A 17,819-nucleotide genomic window follows, 5' to 3' on the forward strand; every position below is an offset into this window, starting at 1 on the left:
CCACTCAGATCCTCTGTAATTTTGTCATACTCACCCAGCAGCCACTGTTGGCTACAGACAGTGCATAGCTGGCCCGTTCACCGGACATCCGGCCTGTGCCAACGCACGTCTCCTCACCTGGCAGATTACCCTCCAACTCCCAGCAGCCCAGGGCCAATGACTGACTAATTTGGGGGTCAGAGAAGGCCAACCACTTGGTCTCAAGGCAAAATTTGCTCTGGAGTGCAATTCACACCAACAGCCACTAGGCTGAGGCTAGATCCCTGCTGAGATGGCATCCTAGCTCTTTCTCTGCTCAATCCTGCTTCCCTCACTTCCTTCCAGATTTCTCCTGAGGGCATCAATAACCATATGCCAAGAGACCCCACCTCAGGCTCTGTTTCTAGGGACCCCAACCCAAGACAAAAGGGCATTGGGAAGACCACAGAACCAAAAGAGGATAATACCCAGGGCAGCCCTCGGGGCTCTGAAGAAGGAACTAAAATCTGACTTCAGTCTGCCTGTCTCAGGATGAATTAGCTCCAACAATTTTCAGGGTTTTTTTTTTTTTTTTTCTGCCTACTGAAGATTCAGATTAAAAAAAAATCCTTATCCTGGATCATATGCCCACCTTAGTGCAAGGGTAGAACGAGGCATCTCCTACAGCTGTCCTACCAAATTATTATTGCCTGGGTACCTTGGTACCTTGAGGTAACAAATACCATCTCACTCAATCCTTAGAACAGGCTGTGAGGTAAACCTGTCATACAACTGAAGAAACCAAGGCACAACTCAGGAAAGACCAAGGAGTATACCCCCAATTTTTTACACCCAAAATTTTTTGATTCAAAAATCCTGCTCTGTAGACTTGACTCCCCAATATTCATTTCACCCCCATATGGATAGTAAGTTCATCATGGCAATCCCATCCCCTTTGGCAGTTATTGGTTTAAGATTGGGCCTGTGTCTTTGTCCTGGCCAAAGAGACACAAGGGGAATTTTTCTGGGCTCTTCTGAGGAATATCTCTTTGTTCCTAAGAACAAGACCCAAGAAGAGACCATCCCCGACTCCTCCCCTTGACATTGCTAAGTCTGGGTCCAACAACCAAAAACTTCCTCAGACATCTTGCTCACCCTTGTTCATGGGTCAGAGAGGTGCGCAAGTCTGAAAGAATCACAGAGACATGGACCCAGTCTGGAGCCTGTTAACACTCTGGTGTCTTTGTTATATGACAAAATAAAATCCCACTATCGTTTAGGATATAGCCCAAGATGGGGATGTCTGTTCCTTTTAGTCAAAAGCAACCCAAATGATGTACTTACTACCCTAGGCTGAAAAAGATGCCAAAGGAATGAAGACATTTTCAAAGATAAGTCCCGGGACAACTCATGACTTTGAGAATGGCCATTTCCTAGCTGTGTAACCTGAAACAAGTTTTCTGACCTCTCTGAATCACAGTTTCCTCATATGTAAAACAGAGATAGTATTTGTATCTACTCCATGACATGGCTGTAAGGATTAAATAGGGTCAAGCATTTAGAAGAAACAACTTACCACCTGGCACAAAGTAAGTGTGCACTAAATACTTGGCTATTAGATATACTCTCGAAAGAAAAGTTGAAATAGAATAAAAAATGAATATTGATTGCTTTTATATAGTTAGTGAATATTTCACAATTTTTTCCTCTACTCTCTCCAGATTGTTTCTGAGATCCGCATATATACCTGACTCAGCCATCGCATTCTTTCCGGTCACACACACAATTCTGTCATGCACCCACTTACAAGTTTGTTCATATTTGAATTGTGAACTTCTAAAAGGCTAAGATTCCTCCTGTTCTGTTTATTTGAATAACATGATTCCAAGAACATGTGAACACAATATATTCTTAGCTCAGTGGTTTCTAACCACAGGTCAAAAATCAAATGGGATTGCATTGGGTTCTTAAACATTTTTGGATCATGAACCCATTTTAAGAATCAAATAAACGTTGTGGACCAACTCCCAGGCAAATAAACATCCAAGCAAAATATCCATACACTGGATCTCTTCGCCTTCCCCGGGCATGAGACTCCCCGAATTAAAATCTTTAAAATAAACCAGAAACAAAATAGTGAATGAATAATGTCATGTGCAGCAGCTTCACAAACTACATCTTGTTTAATCTTTAGAAAAATGCCAAGGTGAAGGGGTTGCTCTTCTCTGCAGGTTCAGAGATAGTAGATTTCATGTATAACATGATACATCTACGTGTTTCACTGTCCTGGCTTATAAGCCCTCCTTGTTTCCTCACAGGCCTGCCATACATCACCAACCAAATTTGTAGGCAGAAACAATCACTTCCATGTCAATTCTGCCAGTGAGAAAACTGAGGCATTCTGAGGAGTAGGTCTCATGTAGACATTATAGTAGGATAATGTCAACCCAGGTCATCTGGCCTTCATTCATTGGCTCTCTCCTTCCTTCATTCTCTTATACATCTGAGCATTGTAGGTGATATTGTAGGTGCCAGGCACCGGACCAGGATCTGGTGCATGTGGCATTGTAGAAAGAATCCATGGCAAGTAGGCCTGGATTTGGATTCTAGTTCCATCAGTTAGTTGCTATGTGACCTTGAAGAAGTTAATTAATGCTCTGAGCTGCAATTTCCTTGTCTGTAAAGTGGGGTTAGTTGTGGGGGTTGTCCTACAGATGAAGGAGGTCTATGTCAGGAAAGTTACCTATCCAGGGCCCCCACAGAGTACACACTGGACAGGGGTCACTTGCAGACACATTTGATCTATTTTAGATCAAATTGTCAGATTTTGAAGCCCTCATTGTCAGATGAGAAGCCCTTCGAGAAAAAAAGTACAGTCCTGCCCAGGAGAGGGACTCAGTAAAAAGGGCAGAGCAGAGACGACGTGCGGTAACACAGGGAACATTAACTTCCTCTTCTCTCCAGACCACTCAGCTGACACTCCTCTTTGTTTTCATGCTGAAAAGGGAAAAATCTTTCCCTGGCAGTTGGAAGCAGATGTTTTCCATTAATCTTCCCTTTGCGTGTTGTTTCACCAAGTTCCAAAGTGACACCAAACAAACCCCAGAATTTCACACCAAGGAGGATGGAAAAATACACCCTTGCCAGGGCTGGGCACAGCCTTTTCAGTCCAGGGTAGTGAGTATATCAGCTGGGTTGTTGTTGGCTCAAAGGAACAGAGATCCCCACCTTGGGCTACATCTTAAATGATAGGGGATTTTATCTTGTCATATAACGAAGACACCAGAGGGTTAGTAGGCTCCAGACTGGCTGCATGCCCAGACAGAGGAGCAAGGGGCCATTTCTTCAGGGGGAATTATCAGCACCCTCTACAGCTGTATCCCAAGAAAACACACCAAAGCGGCTTCCCACAGACCTCCCCAAATATTTGAATGCAGTCTTGAAAGAGTGCTTTAAAAATTTCTGGACGTCTAAATAAAAATGATATGCCTGGGAAATATGAAGACTGCCACTGGGGGGCCAGCCAACCACATGAGTCCTGTCTTCCACCCCAAAGTCTCTATCAGGGGCTAGACTTCAATTTTTCTATTCCGGGGCTCATCAGTTTCCTTCCAGCCATGCTGGATGATATTTAAAATGGATTTCTTGAGCCAGTCCAGTCTGATATCCTCTCTAGATATGGAAAAGATCCCCTCCACACACATAGAATGAAATAAATGGGGACAAGAAAACCAAGCCAGACCTGCAGGCCCAGAATCTAGTCAGGATTGGCTAGAATGTGCCTTGAAGTATTCCCAGTGTTTAGTGGCAGAAAATCAGCCTCCTTGCTCAATGGGATGGTTGTTTTGCCACTGAATAGCTAGCTATTAATTGTACCAATAGGTCTTTTCTTTCACACCAGGGTGGGGCTGGGGTCAGGAAGGTCACTCAATCATCTGAATGTGAGCATCTTGGCTCTGGACAGTGTTCTGCTACTTGGAGGCTGCTGGGTCAGCAGGGGGCTAAGGGGAGGGAGTAAGATGTTGCTCTCTCATGCATCTTTCCCTCCATAGGCTTGTGGAGCTGTGGGGCTGGTTCCTGTCCAGGCCCTACCACCCACGGCTGTGTGTGTCTGGGATGGAGGAGGGGGACAGACAGCAACGCAGCCTGCCTCTGGTCCATCTCGAAGCCCCTCTCCCAACCCCTTCCAAAGAAACTCATCCCTCTCCCTTTTTCAGCCAAAGAACAAAATGTTGACCTGGAGACAGATCCCCAAGAAGTCACAACCTACCAGTTCCACAAATAGCCAGATTCGAATCTCAGTGTGGGCTCAGCTGGAACACTCCATTTTCTTGGAACCCATAGGGTCTACCCACTGCCTACCGTGGTTGAGAGCACAGCTCATGTTTACGCTGATCCCTTCATGTGCATTTTCCCATTTCGTCTTCACTCCCACCCTAAGAGGATGAGGAAACAGCAGGAGGAAGTTGATTAGCTCCCCCAAGGTCACCCAGTGGATAAGCAGAGAGCAGGGATTCAAACCCACCATGGCTGAATGGTCTCCCAACATGTTCTGCTGCCTCCCACTGGTTGGATGAGCAAACAGCCCCTCAGAAATGCAGTTTTCTCATCTGTAACATGGGGTATTCTGATGTTTGCATGGGTTAATGTTTGTAAAGAGCCTCACTATGTTGGGTACATAAGGCCTTTTCCTCCAGCCAACTAAGTGTGTGAGAAGTGGCAGAAGATGCACGTTGAGTCAGAAAAGTCTCCGGAAATTAAAGTGTGCGAAATGTATCTTTTTTGCCCATAGATAGCCTGTCCTTTCTGAACACATGTTACTGGTCCCTCTCACTGCTGTCACTGGAATTGTGCTGTCGATGAGGTCCAGGGCATTTGTATTTTTAAAAAGTCCATGAGGAGAGGAATGCTTCATGTAAAGGATATAATTACTTGTGGTAGGGTTTGAAGCACTGAGGTGTTTGGGTTCTGCCATTTAGATGACCTATTCGTAAAGATAGTCCTCCGGCAGCCATAAACCAGAGGCATCACCGCCCAAGAACCAGCAATGGCCACTGGTGAGTAGTGCAAGGCCAGACAGAAACAAGGGGAAAAGGGTTGCCTCAAGATTACAAAGCCACCCCTACTCCCAATTAGTAAAGATTCCAGGAAGAGGAGGGGGAGTGAAGTGGGACCCATCCTGGGCCATGAAGCAGAGGACCTGAGTTCAAGTTCTCCATGCCTACTCTAGACCTGGCTGTGAGCACCACCCTTGCTCCAGCCTGCCAGGCTCTCCATTCAGTGTCACACTAATGTCACACATCCTGTCTCACCTCACCCACACCCACTGCTCCTCTTGAATTGTCCCCAACACCCCCCATGGCAGACTGATCTGGAAGCCCCTGAGTCATCACTGGCTCCTTCAGGCCCTTGGCCTCCCCACCTTACATCCACAAGGTCTCACACTCACTCACACACACCTGTTCTCTCAGCAAATGTGTAATGAGACCTGACCACAGTAGTGAGGGTATGACTCTCCCTGCCCTGGCCTTCCCCATCAGGGCCCTCCTTGAGTGACAGTTCTCCCCACCTACCTTCTCTCTATTCCTTCTCTTCTGACCCACAGCTGCCAGGGAAATCTTTCTAGAGAACTGCTTGGATCAAACTCCTCATTGCCTCTCTCTCAGCCCCACCATTAGCCCCCAAGAAGTCACAACCTACCAGTTCCACAAATAGTCTTGAAGAACTGCAGTGAGTATTAAAGGAGATCATGTTATATAGACACTCTCAGCCACACAATAGGTATTTAAGAACAGTTTGTTGAATTGATCTGACTTGTTTGGCTTTTCCCAGGTTAGCTAGTTTCCAGTTACCAGGGACTTTCTGGACTCCAGGCACTGAGCCAGGTCATTTATACACATCATCCTTTGTTGTCTTCTTATCAACCCTGTGAGGAAGAGTCTTATATTATACCCATTTGTAGCTGAGGAAACTGAGGCCCACAAAGCTGAAGTACTCTGTCCCTGGTATCTTAGAGAAAGGGCAGAGGTGAGACTAAAATCCAGGTCTAACTGTGATGCCACAGAGCCTCTCTCAGTGGCTTCCTTCTTTGTGAACATAATGCTGGATGTCCTCCCCTCCTCACGGAGAAGCTTGGAGAATCAAATGAGTAATAAACCCAGAATGGTAGGCCTGAGAGGGCCCTCAGAGATCATCCTGTCCAACCTCCTCGTCTTATAGATAAGGCAACTGAGGTCCAGAGAGGAAACTTACCCAATACCCAACAGTTATTGGCAGAACTTGGAACTATAGGTTTTTAACCACCCCTTCTTTTATTGTGAAAAATAACATGCATACGGAAAATAAAATGGCTTAATGAAAGATTTAAAATGAACACTCTTGAATCATCAGCTATTTCAAGAAAAAAAACATTCCAACATGCCAGAAACCCCCTCTCACATCTGTCTCCTTCTTAAAGGTAACCACAGACCTAACTTTTATGGGAATCATTTACTTGCTTTTCTTAATAGTATCGTCACTGCAGTATACACCCCTACATGCTACAGTCTGTTTTTCCTAACGTTGAACTTAACAGTGTGATGTAACAGTACATTCCCCTTTGTGTGTAGCTTCTTTCACTAAATAATGCTTGAGAATCTCATCCATATTGTCACATGTAGCTGTAGCCTACCCATGTTTATTGTTGTATAGTACTTGTACTGGGTTGAATACTGTCTCCCCAAAATTCATGTCCACCCAGAACCTCAGAATGTGGCCTTTTTTGGAAATAGGGTGTTTTTTTTGTTTTTGTTTTTTTGTTTTTTTGTTTTTGCAGATGTAATGAGTTAAGATGAGGTCATAGTGGATTAGAACGGACCCTGAATCCAATGATCGGTATCTTTATAAGAAGGCCATTTGAAAACACAGAGCAAAACAGAGAGGAGAACACAATGTGAAAACAGGGGCAGAGATCGAGGCCATGAAGCTACAAGCCAAGGAACGCCAAGGGTTGCTGGCAACCACCATGGGAGAGACATAGAATAAATTCTCCCTCAGAGCCTTCAGAAGGAACCAGCCCTGCAGACATCATGCCTTGGGACTCCTAGCCTCCTGAATTGTGAAAAAAATAAGTTTCTGTGATTTTAAGCAACCCAGTTTGTGATATCTTGTTATGGTAGCCCCAAGAAATGAATACAGTATTCCACTGTGTGAATCAGTCACAGTTGGTTTATAAACATACCACCATTTCTTGATCCCTTCTGTAGTTGAGGTAGTTTGGATATTTCAGGTGGGAAACACTTATGGATAATGCCTCTGTGAACACTGTTGCTCATGTGTCCTGATGCAAAAGGACATGTGATTCTCTGGATGGCATGCCTCCAATACTGCTACCTGAGTGGCCATCCTTCTATGGCCATAGCAGTAGAACTTCCTGGTCCTGGTCATGAAACACACTCAGATGAAGGCAAAAAGGACAACAGTATAATCAGCAGAGCTCTTCTGGGGATGCCCCCTCTGACCTGCCCCAGCTGCAGCTGAAGCTTCAGAATCAGGGCCCTTCAACCTTTCCTGCCAGAACTCTCCCCCAGGCCTCCATCCCTGGCCTTGCCGTGACCCTGACCTAGTCATCACTTCCTGTGTTCAGGAACCACCCTCCATTGACTTTGACCTTGCATCTGCCCCCAGCCAGAGTCTCTAAACTCCCGTTCAGCTCCTTCCTTCTTTTGCTGGTCAACTGGGTTTGGAACTGCACCCTACTCTATTGTTGTTCACTGGGCTCAGCCAATACATCTCAGATCAAAAGTCCTTAACAATGGGCCCTTTATGCAAGGAGAGGCTTCTGAATTATTTTCTTTCCATCTACCAGGAAATCCATTGGCTTTAGAGAATGGCTTCTTTTAAGGACAGGGGAAGGTTGAGGACAGAAAACACAGGCATCATGGGGCAGAAGAGGTAAATGGTGTATGTGGTAGAAGCAGAGATGTCAGTACATGTGGCTGGAACAGCACCTCCCAGTGGGAAAGTCACAATAAAAAAGAATGTTTGTGGGGCGCCTGGGTGGCTCAGTTGGTTGGGCATCCGACTTCAGCTCAGGTCACGATCTTGCGGTCCCTGAGTTCGAGCCCCGCGTCGGGCTCTGGGCTGATGGCTCGGAGCCTGGAGCCTGCTTCCGATTCTGTGTCTCCCTCTCTCTCTGCCCCTCCCCCGTTCATGCTCTGTCTCTGTCTCAAAAAAAAATAAACGTAAAAAAAAAAAAAAAAGAATGTTTGTGTCAGCCTCCAAATGGTTGCCTTTACTCGGTGCCCATTCCTCAAGATGAGTCACTTCCTAAACTTCCAGGGCCATGAGTACAATTATTTATTTGACACGAACATTGAGCTTGTTTTCATTGCTGCAATACTATCCCAAAGCATATTGGGCTGGCTTGTTTCTGAGTAACAACATCCCCTTATTATGAATTCTGTATTTCATTTGGACCTATCTTCATAGCATTTGTATTACTCTGTACAACTCGTTCTGGGAAATTGTGAAAATAGCAATACTGAGGTGGATAGAATTCTTTTTTTTTTTTCCTTTTATTTTTAGGGAAATCCTACTGCTTTGATTTTGAAATCTGATGACAAATCTGTGGTTAACTCCACCCATCAGTGCTCTGAAGCCAGGAGTTGAATGTTTTTTCTGTGAAGATTTCAGCAGCCAATACTCATTCACTCTTGCTCTTCCTACAGAGAAGTTCTGGGAAGGTGATGGGTGAAGGGGAGGTGTGGTTGAGAGCCCAAATGCCTAGAGTTATGGTAATTGGGAAATTTTTAAAAAGAACCATGACTTTTCAGTGATGCCAAGGTCTTCCCTCCCAACTCATAAGTTAACTGGAGGTTGGAGGTATATCAGCCAAGGTTAAATCAGGAAAGCAGAACCTTCATGAGGAATACAGAAAAACACAGATTTGGAATAGGGATTAGACCTTGAGTAATGGTGGGATTTGGTGAAAATGTCTGTGTAGAGCTGTTACATCTGCATTTGGTGGGAGTCAGTCCTAAAGTCATTGTAGATTGGCAGGTCTGATAGTTTGGAAGGAAGGAAGGAAGGTGGGACAGGAAGTGGAGGAGAGCAAGGGCAAGGATAACTATAAACTATGGGAACAAACAGTAATCTGCAAGGACAATCTGAAATCCATGAGAACCAGCTGAAAGCCATATCTGTCTCCCATCACCTCAACATCAACTACATGGAAGCTGGGACCCTTCATCATGGAGCCGCGCACATACCCAGCCAGGACTGGGAGAAGCTTCAGGAGGAGGTCCGGAGGGAGTAGGGGAGGTGGCAGGGCCACTGCTGCCCTGCACCAGCTGAGTCAGCCTGCAGATCAATGATGAGCCACAGCAGCACCTTGTGCCCTACCCTGACCTTCAGATCGTGGTGACTGCAGCTTCACTTCCAGCTGCCAAATCTGATGTGAATTTTTCATATGACAATTCTCACCCAGACTACATAAGGAAAGGAATTCTGGGAGATGTGGTTCTGGTAGCTAGATTAACATAATACAACACCATCAGAGGAGTGCAGTCAGAAATACCAGGCAGATGTTAAGTATGATGCTCCATTTTGGAGGCACCGCTCAGTTAACATATACATACTACTTACTGTGTGCCAGACACTCTCCTAGGCATTTGTGTATATTCATTACATATACTCATTCAATCCTTTCAACAGCCCTATGAAGTAGTTGCTTTTATTATCCTTATTTTTCAGATGAGAAAACTGAGTCCTGGAGATCACAAAGCTAGTAACCAAGAGGCAAATCCTAATACAACAGCAGTAATGTTAGGCAGTCTTTCATCCATCCTTATTTTTTTATGACCTGCCATTCTTTAATCTGAATTCTGCTTTTGTTTACTTTTCTATTTTTTAAAAAATATATTTGTCCTTCTCTCTGAGAACTGAGAGCCTCTGACTGAGGTCCATGAATACATGATCCTGGTATGATTATAGCTCTCCTCTTCCCTGAAAACCATCTGAAAAAGAAACCAATGTATTTTCTCATCTCTTCTCCATTCCAGGGTAAAAATCTTTGCCTGGGAAGAACTCACCAGAATACTAACTAGGTTCATTTCCCAAGGTTATATAAGGTGGCGATTAAGAGCCCAGAATTTGAATTCCATCTTCATTGGGCATTGGCTGTGTGACCCTGGGCAAATTATGGGCAAGTTGAGCTAATATTGTTATTTGTTTTAGTCAGTTATTGCTGCATAACAAATTAACCCAAATAGTGTTTTAACCAATTATTAATTCTTGCTTGTGTATCTGAGGCTTGTGTATCTGTAGGTCTGCTGATCAAGGCTGGCATCAGCTGGGTGGCTTTGCTTCAACTGAAGATTCAGCCAGGCTTCAATCTTCACTGATTTGGGGTGCATTCTGTTCCATGTGTATTCAGTGTTACTAGGAGGCAGCAACTACTGAGTATAAACTCTTCTCATGGAAATGGAAGAGGTACAAGAGAAACAGAATCCAGCACTGCTCCTTTAGAACTAGGCTCTAATCTGTCATACCATCATGTCTATGCGCATTCCATTGGTCCAAATGCAAGTCAAGGTCAGGGAAGTACAAATATACATGGCAAATATAGATGGCAGGTGGTGTAGACAAAGAGAGGGGGACGAACTGGAGCCAATAATGTATAATACTTAACAACGTTATTATTATTTAAAAGCAAACAATTATTCTTAGATTCTCCTTTAAATACATTTCTAGATTGCAGAAGTTTAACTTTCAGAAAGAAAAGCGGAAGTGAGTTGATATTTCCAATTTGGACAGTTGACTAAATGGACAGCATTCAGAGGAGAACTTTAGGCTTGTTTCTCTGCTCTCCTCCCAATACCTCTAGGTCAAATTCTGCGCCACAATATCCATTGTAAATTCCTGTGATCCACAGGCTTTGGTTCATTGATTGATGTCATCTACATATTGGTATCCTCCACAGCATCAACTGCATGCCTCAAACATGGTTAGGTGTACTTGAAGCCCGACCTAGGAGACAGAGGCCCCATTCTAGGGTCTTACCATCTTCTGCTTCCTTTCTAAGCATCCCACCCAAGGACACTTCATCTCCAACATATAAAATTTGAACCATGATTCTCAAGAATTCTAGGGATAGATTGTGCCTCCAGGGAGAAAAGTCTGTTTCATCTTTGTGACTCAGGTATGTCAACGGCACAAGCTTGAATTTCCTTGCTTCTACATGTCTGCATCTTGTATCTTCTTATTGTTAATGTGTCATTTGTTAAAAAAAAATGTTTTGTTCCCATGGTGGGGAGTATCATCCATATTTATTCTCTGGGGTGAGCTTTCTTCATTTATTTATCTGGAAAAAAAATAAACACTTTTTTTTTTTCCTTGGAGAATTAGCATTGGTCAGCTGACCTCCCTGTAATTGGGGCAGACTTCCCCTGAAAGAACCTTTTACTTGCAGAAGTCTTAACAACAACAGCATCAAATCAAAACCAAATCCCTTTGCCAGTTCTCCACCACACTACAAACTCCTTGAAGGAAATAAGTCATGTTGTCTTCACGTTTAAATTTGCACAAGGCCTGGCACACTTGGAATTCAAATTATCTTTGTTAATTAAATGAGTAAATTCCAAACCTCTGTGACAGGGTCCTCGTGGCAATACTTCTGAAAACAAGAATATCGCCAGGTTAAGTTGCAGTGGGTGTGGAAGCAATTTTATAGGGAATTATTAATTGTAGGCAAAATTATGACATGGGTGTATAATTCTCTTCAAATCTCCGAGTCTCAGTTCTACAGACCTCATTCTCAAAGTCCTGCTACCCTACAGTTCTCTGGCTCTCTCCCATGATGCAAAAATGTAGATGGGGTTTAAGGCTATTTATTTATTTTTATTCACAATGATTTATGAGCATCTATTATAAGTTGGGCACTATGCAGGTTTTAGGGACTAAGAAGTCAAATATAGCATGGTAACTGCCCTTAGGGAGTTCACAGTTTGATGCGGGATATAAATGTGTAAACTAATGATTATCACACTGCATGACAAACTCCCAAATGCTTCATGAATCCAGAAGAGGCATCCCCCATACTTCCTGGAAGAGGTGACATCTGAGCTGATTTTTGGTGGACAAATGAGTTGGGGATGGGGTGCCGTTCCAGCAGAAGGAACGGTATGTACAAGGACTCATGTTGGACACCAGCAAACGTTCTTGGAACACCACGGAGGTCCACATGGCTGAGGAAAAGGGTGTGAGTTCGGGTGTGGCCAGAGCTGTAGCCGCAGAGGGAAGCAGGCTCAGGCCTGCCATCTCTTAAGGCGTCTTGAGAAGTGTTGATTTATCCTTGGGCAGTGGGGAGTCACCAAAAGTTTGTAAACAGGAAAATGACCTGATCAGATTTGTGATTTAAAAAGATACAGACATAAATCAAGGAGACTAGTTCTGAGACCACTGCAATTATCAGGAGAGCAAGTGGCCCTGTTGAGAGGCCCCTACTCAGTGACAGGTCAGTTGTAGAGTTTCACCCCACGATGCTCTGCACATGCTTTGGTCTGTGTGCCTTTAACACATTACAAGCTTTGGCTAATTTTTTGCACTTGACTTGAATTTCCTTGTTTGGTGGTCATTTCATCTTGCCAAGTTTGAAGTTTACAGCCTACAACGTTTGATAGCTTTTCAGTACATAGTTTTCAGACTTTTTTTTTTTAAGTGGAAAACTATGGGGATTTTTCATGCTTGAAACCCAGGAGTGCATAAATGGCTTAGTTCAAACTTTTCCCAAAATATTGACTTTGGGTAAAGACCAAATATCTGAATTTCAGGCCAGAACTCAGTAAAAGGTTAGATATCTTTGTGGTTTCTTTTTAAAAAAGAGAGAGTCTCAGAGAGAGAGAGAGAGAGAGAGAGAGAGAATGAGAGAATGAGAGAAGAGGAAAGAGAACAAGACGTTTCTCATTTCATCATTTGAAGAATTAGCATCTGAAAAAATAAAATCATATCCATCCATGTAAGCTTCCCCAATTCCATGAAAGATGTCAGTATCAAATTCTGAACTTTTGGATCAAAATGTAAGACTCAGTATTCCCCATCGCACTCAGCACTCTCTTGCCATCTTCCTTCCTTTCCTGGCTGTACCTGCAGTCTCTCCCTAAATTGTCACCACCAGCAGGACAGAGTCCCAAGTAAGAGTGGCCTGGGCTGTTTGTCACTAGAATATAAAAGAATTTTCCAATGATTCTCCAAAGAGAAGCAATAAGCAAGTAAAATTAAAATTTTGCTTTCCATTTTCTCAGGTCTAAGCTCACCATACCTGATTCTGAAGCCGAGTGTAATGCAACTGGATATAACCCATTTGCTGTCCCCTCACAACTCCCTTAGATCAGGGTTCTGAATGCTGTGGAAATTTAGAGGCTGTTTGGGTTAACTATTACTGTACAAAACCACCCCAGGACGTAAGGACTTAGAACAAAACATTTTATTATCTCCCACAATTCTGTGGATTGACCAGGTGTTTATATGTCTTGCTGGTGTTGCCTGAGGTATTGGGATGGTTGGAAGGTCCTCAAAGGTTTCACTCATATGACTGCAAGTTGGTGCTGGCTGTCAACCGGGAGTTCAGCTGGGACTATCTGCTGGAGACCTCAGTTCTCCTCCACTTGGGCCCTTCACATGGCTAACTGGACTTCCTCATGGTGAGGCAGCTGAGTTCCAAGAAGGGATATTCCAATAGGTGAATGAAGATAGAAGTGGCTATTCTCTTACATAGAGTACTTCTATGTTCTGTTGGTTAAAGCCAGTCACACAGCTAGCCCAGATTCAAGGGGAGGTGAAATAAACTACCACTTATTGGAGAAATGGCAAGGGAATATTTCATGAGAGCATATGAGATGGGAGATAGAGCTGTGACATCTCTGGCCAGAAGAAGAGGAAAGACAATTCAAAGAGGCTTTGTGGACAGCTAACTTTGAAGCGCTTAGACTTGGATGGGAACGGTCAGACTCAGTGGTCCCTGGGGAAGGATCGTGTGAGTAGCTATGCACTAAACCCTTTACAGAGAACAAGCACCCTCACAGGCTTGTTGCCTGGGAGGTGGTTATAAATATCCTTCCTGTAAAAATGGTCTTTAATTCAGTCTTTGTAATTCTGGCCCAGCACACAACCTGAACCTGAGGAAAGTAGTCATTGTCACTTCCTTCAAAACAAGTTTCCAACTCTGGGTCATGAGACCCCAGCGACAACTAACGGACTCAGGATCCCAGAGTAGAGAAGCTAGGCCCAGGGGAGACCAGCAGCCAATGAGAAGGCCTAGCTGAAACTCTGTCCAATAGGATCACTTCTTATTGGTAAGGCATAAACAGTTACAAGGGTGCCCAGTTCCTCACCCTTTGGAAATTGTAATGCAAAATGAATTGAGAGAGGAATGGTGAAGCAGAAAGCTGAAAAGATGAAAGAGAGAGAGAAGAGGAGGCAAAAACAACAACAACAAAAAAACAGCTGAGTCATGAGGTTCTGACGGAGTCAATGTGGCAGAAAGAAGTGGATTCTCAGTTTGGGGGAACAAGATTCTTGGGACACAGAGCAACAGTCGGGTTGAAGGGTGAACACATTAGTTTTCTTTAAGTCTGACCTCATCGCCCAGCCCTCACTTTTACTCCCTATACTCCAGCCACATTGGCCTTTGTATTCCTTAAACGTGCCAGAGTTGTCACATATGAGCTTTGTACCAAATGATCCCTATGCCTGAAAGATTCTGCCCCAGCCCTTCTCCTAGCTGGCTCCCCTAGAGCTCTCAAGTCTCAGCTACCATGCCACTTCTTCAAAAAAGTCTTCTTGGTCCATGCAATCTGACGTAGCCTCACCCCCTTCTCCCTTCTCCCTATCACATCCCCAGATTCTTTTCTTCATAGCACTTGTATTTTTGTACTGTCAATCCTCACTTGAGTGGAAGCTCCATGCAGGCAAGAACCTTATGTGTCTTATTCACTGCTAGAGTCCCCAGAGCCTAGCACACTATCAGACACAGCTGGTGCTCAATAAATATTTGTTCAGCTGAATCTTTATTCCTCACAAATTGAAGGAGCCTGACACAACAGGACAAGGTCCTGAAACACTTCATGGTAGAGAGACCCTTTATGCCTACAGCAAGATAGACAAAGCCATAGAACCCACCTGTATTGATGAATATTTAAGTTCCCTAAAAATAGAACAGAAACTATTACTGAATAAAAGCAAAGCTAAGGACATTTTGCACCCTTTTAATTACTGGATAGAATTAATCCAGACAGAATACTGGATTCTTTCGGGGAGGAGCCAAGATGGCGGAACGGCATGGAAGTTTTTTGTGTGTCTCGCATCCATGAAATACAGCCAGACCAACACTAAACCATCCTACACACCTAGAAAACTGACTGGAGGATTAACACAACAATCTGCACAACCTGAACCACAGAATTCAGCAGGTACGTGGCATGGAGAGGTGAACTTGGGGAGCAAGACGCCGCGGGAAGGTGCTTTTGTGAGCAGAGAGAGGTCAGAGACTGGGGGGAGAATACGGGAAAAGCACTCCTCCCCAAAAGCAGGCGGAGAGAAAGTAGAAAATTGGAAACAGCCGCAGGGACTAAACCAAAAAGGGAGAAAGGAGAAGGTTTAAATTCCATTAAGACTGTAAACAAGGGGAGCGCAAAGGCTGCAACTCCGCAGCTCCATACCTGGCGGTGCTCTGGTGGGAAAGGTGAATCCCCAGGGACAGAGTGGGGTCCAGGAGGTCCTCGGGCCACACGGGGAAAAGTGGTTCCACTGCTGGAAGGCCATTTGGTAGAAACTGTTGAAGCCACCTGGTTCCAGCAGACCCCAGAAGGCGGCCACATTCGCTGGTGCTGGAACAAGGTCCTTGAGGGTGAAGCCTAGTGCCAGATGTGTGTTGTGATTTTCCATAATCCCTGAAACGCTGCTGCTACAATGTCTCGCGAACTTTTCCTGGGGCGGGCTGGCACCTGGCCGCAGTCTCGGGGCACCGGCAGCAGCAGGGTCCAGCAAGCGTTCCTGGGTGCGGCCGACATTCGGCCCTTACTCATTCGGCCACTGCTCGGTGAGACCCTCCCGCAGAGGGGCGGAACGGGTCAAAGCCGCAGTCCTTCGGAAGTAAGGGGCCGGAGAAAACAGCCGCATCTGAGACAAAACTCAGGAGAGAGGTACTGCCTGGGGCTTGGTTACGGAGAGTGAAAAAGTGGGGAACGAGAGCTGAAAACAGAGGACCAGTGCGCGATTGCTGATCTGGGAGAACAGACTGGGTAGTTGGGTGGCGCCATTTTGACCGTTCCCGCGCATGCGGATACGCACCTACGAGCTCTGCAACAATCCACCCTGGTAGGCTAGCAGCGCCATCTAGTGGAGAACGGAGCCATTACACTGAGCCCCACCCAACTGGGCCAACCTGGCTCTTCAAGAACAAGTCTCACCGCCGGCTTAGTTTATGGACTATAAAGCGCTACGTAGACTGACTTCTGGGGGAAAACGAAGTAATAATTTCAGTCCTACTTCAATCTGTTAGCAAGTCCATCTATTCAATTTTCCTTCTTTCTTTTTTTTTCTCTTTTACACTTCTTTTTCTTGAATACAGAAAGAGAAAAAACTCATTTTTATTTTCTATTTTTATTAAAAATATTTTTCTTTAATTTTTATTACTATATTTTTTACTTTTGTGTAATTTTTTTCAAATTCTATTTTACTTCCATCATTTTATTTTAGTCTACTTCAGTGTATTCACCTTTTCAAATTTTCAAACGATTTCCCTTTTTTTCTTTCTTTTTGTCTCTTTTTCATTTCTTTTCTTTTTCTTGAATGCAGAAAGAGAAAAACTTCATTTTTACTTTCAATTTCTATTAAAATATTTCTCTTTAATTTTTTTTACCATATATTTTGCTTTTATGTAAATTTTTTTCAAATTCTATTTATTTCCATCATTTAATTTTAGTCTACTACAGTGTATTCACTTTTTCAAATGTTCAAATGATTTCCTTTTTTTTCTTTATTTTTTAATCTTTTTTCTCTTTTTCATTTCTTTTCCTTGAATACAGAAAAAGAAAATATTCAAATTTATTTTTAATTTTTATTAATTTTCTTTAATTTTTTCTACTTTATTCTTGACTTTTGTGTATATTTTTTCAAATTCTATCTCACTCCCATCATCTCATTTTAGTCTACTTCAGTGTATTCATTTTTTCAAATTCTCAAACCATTTCCCTCCCCCCCCCCATTTTTTTTCTCTAATCTGTCAAACCACTTTCAACACCCAGACCAAAACACACCTAGAATCTAGCATCATTTATTCAGTTTTTGTGTGTGTGTTTAATTTTTTAATTTTAATTTTTTTAAATTTTAATTGTTTTATATTAATTTTTCTACCTCATTAATTCTTCTTCTCCCTTCAAAATGACAAAACGAAGAATTCACCCCAAAAGAAATCACGAAGAAACGACAGCCAGGGATTTAACCAACACAGATACAAGCAAGATGTCTGAACCAGAATTTAGAATCACGATAATAAGAATACTAGCTGGAGTCGAAAATAGATTAGAATTCCTTTCTGCAGAGATAAAAGAAGTAAAAAATAGCCAGAATGAAATTAAAAATGCCAAAACTAAGCTGCAATATCGGATGGATGCAGTGGCAGCAAGGATGGATGGGGCAGAACAGAGAATCAGCAGTATAGACAACAAACTTCTAGAGAATAATGAAGCAGAAAAAAAGAGAGAGATTAAGGCAAAAGACCAAGATTTAAGAATTAGAGAAATCTTGGGGCGCCTGGGTGGCGCAGTCGGTTAAGCGCCCGACTTCAGCCAGGTCACGATCTCGCGGTCCGTGAGTTCGAGCCC

Source organism: Herpailurus yagouaroundi, unplaced genomic scaffold (genome assembly GCF_014898765.1).
Source record: "Herpailurus yagouaroundi ecotype Mexico unplaced genomic scaffold, PumYag 159, whole genome shotgun sequence".
Classification (NCBI taxonomy): domain Eukaryota; kingdom Metazoa; phylum Chordata; class Mammalia; order Carnivora; family Felidae; genus Herpailurus; species Herpailurus yagouaroundi.